Source organism: Sapajus apella, unplaced genomic scaffold (genome assembly GCF_009761245.1).
Source record: "Sapajus apella isolate SASKATOON/1434 unplaced genomic scaffold, GSC_monkey_1.0 scaffold707, whole genome shotgun sequence".
Classification (NCBI taxonomy): Eukaryota; Metazoa; Chordata; class Mammalia; order Primates; family Cebidae; genus Sapajus; species Sapajus apella.
Window position 1 is genome coordinate 6,282 of NW_022437633.1, and position 6,281 is coordinate 12,562.

Below are 6,281 nucleotides of genomic sequence, written 5' to 3' on the forward strand. Positions count from 1 at the left end.
GACCAGGATGGTCTCGATCTCTTGACTTTGTGATCCACACACCTCGGCCTCCCAAAGTGCTGGGATTACAGGCTTGAGCCAGCACGCCTGGCCTGCAGACAGGTTTTATTTCTCCAAGTCGATGAAAATACGTTCTGCAGGTGCAACGTCAACACACCATGTCTGTGTTTAAAGCATACACCGGGCCTGTGCCCCTCTCCCTCCTGAGCCCTGTAGGCCTCCAGGTTTATGCCTCCTACCCTGAGTATTGCCTGAAACCTCCTCTCTTTAGGACTCCCATAAATTATCTCTGCCATTCCTACTCCCTTGGATTGGTAAATTATTGTATCAGTGTAAACCCACGGCACCACTAGCCCATGTGGCCCTTTATGAAAAAACTGGAAAAAGGTACCCTGATTTCACTTTAATCCATCTGTTAGAAAATTGCTGTGAAATACAAATTTTTTTCATATCAAGTTACATGGCTACTTTATTACAGAAATTTAACATAGTAAATAATCAATAATAAAGCTGTGAATCGCACTATGTGAATGCTGTCCCTCCACATGGGACACTGGCAGACAGGGCCCAGTCTGCACCACCATCCATGACGGCCCCCAACCCACACGCGCTTGTCATCTACTGCAGCTTCACCCAACAGCACCACCACCGATACATCCACTGTGACACACAGAGCAACACAAAGGCCATTATGCCGAGGGAAAGTTTTTTCCTTCCAACTATTATCTCTATGAAAGTTTTCCCTTCTAAAATTTGCTCTCTAGTTATTTTACCCTGCACAGGGCTCTACATGCTGCTATTTGAAAATCAGCTGCAGAATCTTCACTAACCTCCCGAACAGAAAATTTGAGATAATATTAAGGGGAGTTTATTTCAATAGTTAAAAGAAATATTTTGCCCTGTTACTACACTTTTTCCTATTTTGAATTTTAACTAGAGAAAGAGTTCCATATATTCTTGATATGAAAAAGGACAACTTACTCTTTCTCTGATACTCTTTTGTAAAAAATAAAGCAAATAAAATGTCACATGAAAATCCTTTTGAATGCTCTGGGGCCATCACAGCTCACTGCAGCTTCACCCTTCTGAGCTCAAGCAATCCTCCTGCCTCAGCCTATCAGCTGGGTCTACAGACACGCATCACCATGCCTAGCAAATTTTTATTTTTATTACCTCTTATAAATTCAAGGTCTCTCTATGTTGCATAGGTTGGTCTCAAACTCCTGGCTTCAAGTGATCCTCCTGCCTCAGCCTCCCAAAGTGCTGGGATTACAGGTGTGATCCACTGTGTCTTGCCTAGCAATATATCTTAAGAAACCATGACTAATTAACTAAAACAAATGTTTGGTGATGGGGATAGATTCTTCTGATGGGGCTGCTGCTTCTCACAGAAGGAACAAACTTCAAAACATTTTTGTTTATTTTACATATAACTTACCATAAAGCATTAAATCTGTGCAAGTTTATTTAGAAAATAAGGCATGAAGTAGGTGCTCACAGCAAAATCTCTTGACTCTAATTCCAGTGTTCTTTCTAGCTTACTGAGCTGCCAATAAGCAGCAAGAGCTGAAAGCTGAGGGCCAGAGAAGTCAGCACCTACGACAAGGTAAGCAGACACTGCAGACACTCAGCGTTTAAAAGTGTCCACAAGAAAAAGCTTCAGTGTCCTAAAGAGTCAAACAGATCAAGGGTGTCATGAAGCTCTAGGGCACAGCCTTGCTAAGTGCCCAGAAAGGGTGAGAAAGAACTCCCCAGTTCCCTTTAGAAGAAGTGTCTCTAGTCGATCAATTGTATTCCCACATTCCATCAGGACTCTGGGGTCAGCAATTCTCCTGGGACACTGTCCCAGTGAGCAGATATTCCTCACCCCTAAACAATTTGCTGAGTACCCTCCCCACTTCCAAATACATAGAGAGCCCAGGACAAGCATCACTCACGGTGAGCCATCTTCACATGTTAGCTGAATGGGCTAGTTGTGGAGGTTTACACCTATAACCCCAGCACTTTGGGAGGTCAAGGCAGGAGGGATGACTGAGGCCAGGAGTTTGGGATCAACCTGAGCTACAGAGCGAGATTCCATCTGTATACAGAAATTTAAAATTTTGAAAATTTAGTTTTGAGGGTGGGGGGAACATGGTGGCATGCAACTGTAGACCTGCTGAGAAAGCTCAGTGGGGAGGAGCACTTGATCATTAGAGCTGGAGGCTGCTGTGTGCTGTGGTTGCACCACAATACTCCAGCCTGGGCAAGAGAGCAAGAATGTCTTTAAAAACATTTTAAACAAGTGTTAGCTGTATTAATGCACAGAATCTACACATTAATTCACAGGAAAGAAAGGCTAAACACAATATTTTAATCTTCACATTTATATGATTGATATGATGTTTTCTCAAACTACATATCACATATTAGGAGTTTATAAACTTTTAAATTTTCATGGAAAATAAAATCGTCTCCCACAAAAAGAAAAGAAAAATAACTCTTGAATGTAGGTAAGGCCATGCAGGCCCACTTGTCACTGTGCTTCAAGTCGTTGTGCTTTGCAGATACTGTATTTTTTAACAAATCAAAGGTTTAAGGTGACCCTGCATCAAGCGAGTCCACAGGAGACATTTTGCCAACAGCCACATGCTCACTTTATGTCTCTGTATCTCATTTTGGTAATTCATATAATATTTCAAATGTTTCCATTATTATTATATCTGCTATTGTGCTATGATCAATAATCATTGACATTAATATTGTATTGTTTTGGGGCATCACAAAACTTGCCTATATAAAGAAGTGAGCTTATAAATGTTACATGTGTTTTGACTGCTACACCAACTGCCTGTTACACTCTCTCTCTCCGCCTGCTCAGATGGGCCTCCCTATACCCTGGGACGCAACTATATTGTATTAGGCCAATTCATAATGCTACAATGGCACCTAAGTGTTCTAGTGAAAGGAAGGGTCGCATGTCTCTCATTTTAAATCAAAAGCTAGAAATGATGAAGCTCGATGAGGGAGGCATGTTGAAAGCTGAGACGGGCATTGCACCAGGTTGATAGCACTGACCACTTAGCCAAATTGTGAATGCAAAGAAAGCTACATCAAGGAAGTAAATGTGCTACTCCGGTGCACACACAAACAAAATGAAATGAAAGCAAACAGCCATATTGCTGATATGGAGAAAATTTGAGTTATCTGGATACAGGATCAAACCAGCCAGAACATTCCCTTAAGCCAAAGCCTAATCTAAAGCAAGGCCCCAACTGCCTTCAATTCTATGAAGGCTGACAGAGATGAGTAAGCTGCCAAAGACAAGTTCGAAGGTCAATTCATGAGGTTTAAGGAAAGAAACTGCCTCCATCATGTAAAAGTAGTGAAGCAAATGCTGATGTAGAAGCTGTAGCGAGTTAACCAGAGTATCTAGCTAAGATTGTTGCTGAAGGCGGCTACACCAAACAACAGATACTCAGTGTAGAGAAAACAGCCTTCTATTGCAAGAAGGTGCCATCTGGGACTTTCATAGCTAGAGAGGAAAAGTCAATGCACGCTTCAAAGTTTCCAAGGACAGGCTGATCATCTTATTAGGGGCAAATGCAGCTAGTGACTTTAAGCTTAACCCCAGGCTAACTTCCATTAAAATCCACTGCTAGGGCCATGCTCTATAAATGGGAAAAATGCCTAGATGACAGCACATCTGTTTACAGTGTGTTTTACTGAATATTTTAAGTGCACTGTTGAGAACTCCTGCTCAGAATATTATTGCTTATTGACAATGCAACTGATCGCCTAAAAGATGTACAAGAAGATTAATTTTGTTTTCATGCCTACTAACTTAACATCCATTCTGTAGCCCACGGATTAAGGAGTAATTTTAACTTTCAAGTCTTATTATTTAAGAAATATATTTCATAAGGCTATGGCTACCATAGATATTGAGTCTTCTTATAGAGCTTGGCAAAGGTCTTTGAAAACCTTCTGGGAAGGATTCCTCATCCTAGGTGCTCTAACAACATTCATGATTCATGGGAGGAGGTCAAAATATTAACATAAACAGTAATTATAAGAAATTGATTCCACCTTTCAAGACTTGAGTGGAGGAAGCCATTGCAGATGGGGTAGAAATAACAAGAGAACCAGAACTAGACGTGCAGGCTGAAGATTTGACCAAATTGCTTCAATCTCATTACTTCAATGGATGAGGAGTTGCTTCTTATGGATGAGCAAAGAAAGTGGTGTATTCTTTTTTGTTTTTGTTTTGAGACAAGAGTCTTGCTCTGTCACCCAGGCTGGAGTGCAGTGGTATGATCTCAGCTCACTGCAATCTCCATCTCCTTGGTTCAAGTGATTTTCCTGCCTCAGTCTCCTGAGTATCTGGGATTATAGGTGCACAGCACGATAGCTGGCTAATTTATTTCTAGTTTTATTTTTGTATTTTTAGTAGAGACAGGGTTTCACTGTTAGGCAAGCTGGTCTCAAACTCCTGACCTCAGGTGATCTGCGTGCCTCAGCCTCCCAAAGTGCTGGTGTTATAGCCATGAGCCACCACACTCGACCTGTACATTGCTTTTGAGACAAAATGCTATTGCATAATTAATAGACTACAGTACCATGTCAACATAACTTTTAAATGCAATGAGAAACCAAAACACGCATATGCTTCACTTTCTTGCTATATTTGCTTTACGGTGGTCATCTGGAATCTAACCTGTAGTATCTCTGAGGATATGCCTGTAATAATACCAGATTTTAATTTTTCCAAATATACATTTTGTTAAATCACCACCATTTTCTTAAAAAGCAATATGTTTAAGCGAGCACCATAATCAGAGTGAGATTAAAGCCTTTAAAAGAACTTTTTGAAGGTAATAAACTTTTTGAATGTAATAAACTTCTCTTATTTCTCTCTCTTGTTTTTTTTTTACCACTCACCCGTGATTTCAATGCTTCCTTCTCCTCACCCTTATGCACAGTTCAGAGCCTGGCCTGCCATTCCTTCAGGGGTTGAGGGCTACACAATTGGTAAGTCTGTGCAAGGTGGAGGCAATGTGGCCAACTATCCCAGCAAAGAGAGGGGCCCTGGGACATGAGACTCTAATTGCTAAAACAGGAAATGTCCTGGGTAAACTGGGATGCACTGGTCTCACATAAGGGCAACTCGATTCAGGTGATTACAGCGATTCCACCACACACCTTGGCTTTCTCTGAGTGGTGCAGCCCATCTCACACAGGAATGCTTAATGCTAACAGGAGCTACTACAGGGTAAGCGAGGGCAGCAATGACAATGGAATGATCCAGCTCCATCTATGAAACACCGGAGTAGCAACCGGAAGTCTGTCTCCAAAACACCTTCTGAAGTCTGTTTGTCATTTTTCTTTATATCTAATCAGGTGTTTTCATAAAACTCAACAGAATATGTATATGAGAACTTTTCAAAAGTATAAAATGTTCATATTACTCTATCTTCACTTCTTTTTCCTTTTTGCTAGAAAGATGTCTCCACACAGTCTCGCCAATTTCAGTCTATGTTCCAGCTACAACTACACCTCCTCTCTCTGGAAGCCTCAGGGGAATGTTTGGGTAGTGAAGAGCACTGTATCCACGCTTTACAATTTTAGAAGTTAAAGCCACCCATCTGCAGCATGTGACGGTGCTGCCAAGTCCTGAGCTGATAAAGATTCACACCATAATGTTAATTCTCTGCACAAGAAAGGAATAAAAGTATGTCTCAAAAATCTGAAAATGATTGACACCTGCCATCTCATCAAGACTGGCTGTCACACGATTTCAATTGATGATCTGAGATTGCATGGAGTGGGACACAGGTGCTTCAGGTTGACTGACTAGCTCAACACTTGTTCTCAGCAACACAAAAACAAGTGAATCTCCACATCAGAACACTTTGCATGAAGTTCATTAGACTTTACTACATGTACAAAACTCTTGGGGTGGTTGGTCCATTCCCAGAGAAAGTAAGTCCCTGACCACAGAGTATAGCTCGACAAATCTGCCACTTTCAAAGCCTCTGAATTGTTTCCATTATCAGGGGTAGAACATATCTACTCTTAGATAAGGATATCTCTTGATTCTCTGGCTGTCAAGTTGAGATTGCTAAGGACTCAGTCAGAGGTTTGTAATTAGAAAAACAACTCTTGATTTCAGTGATTATTTCTAAAGCACACAGTACTGTTTCCATTTATTTATTTTATTGCATTTTAGGTTTTGGGGTACAAGTGAAGAACATGCAAGATTGTTGCATATGTACACACGTGGCAGTGTGATTTGCTGTCTT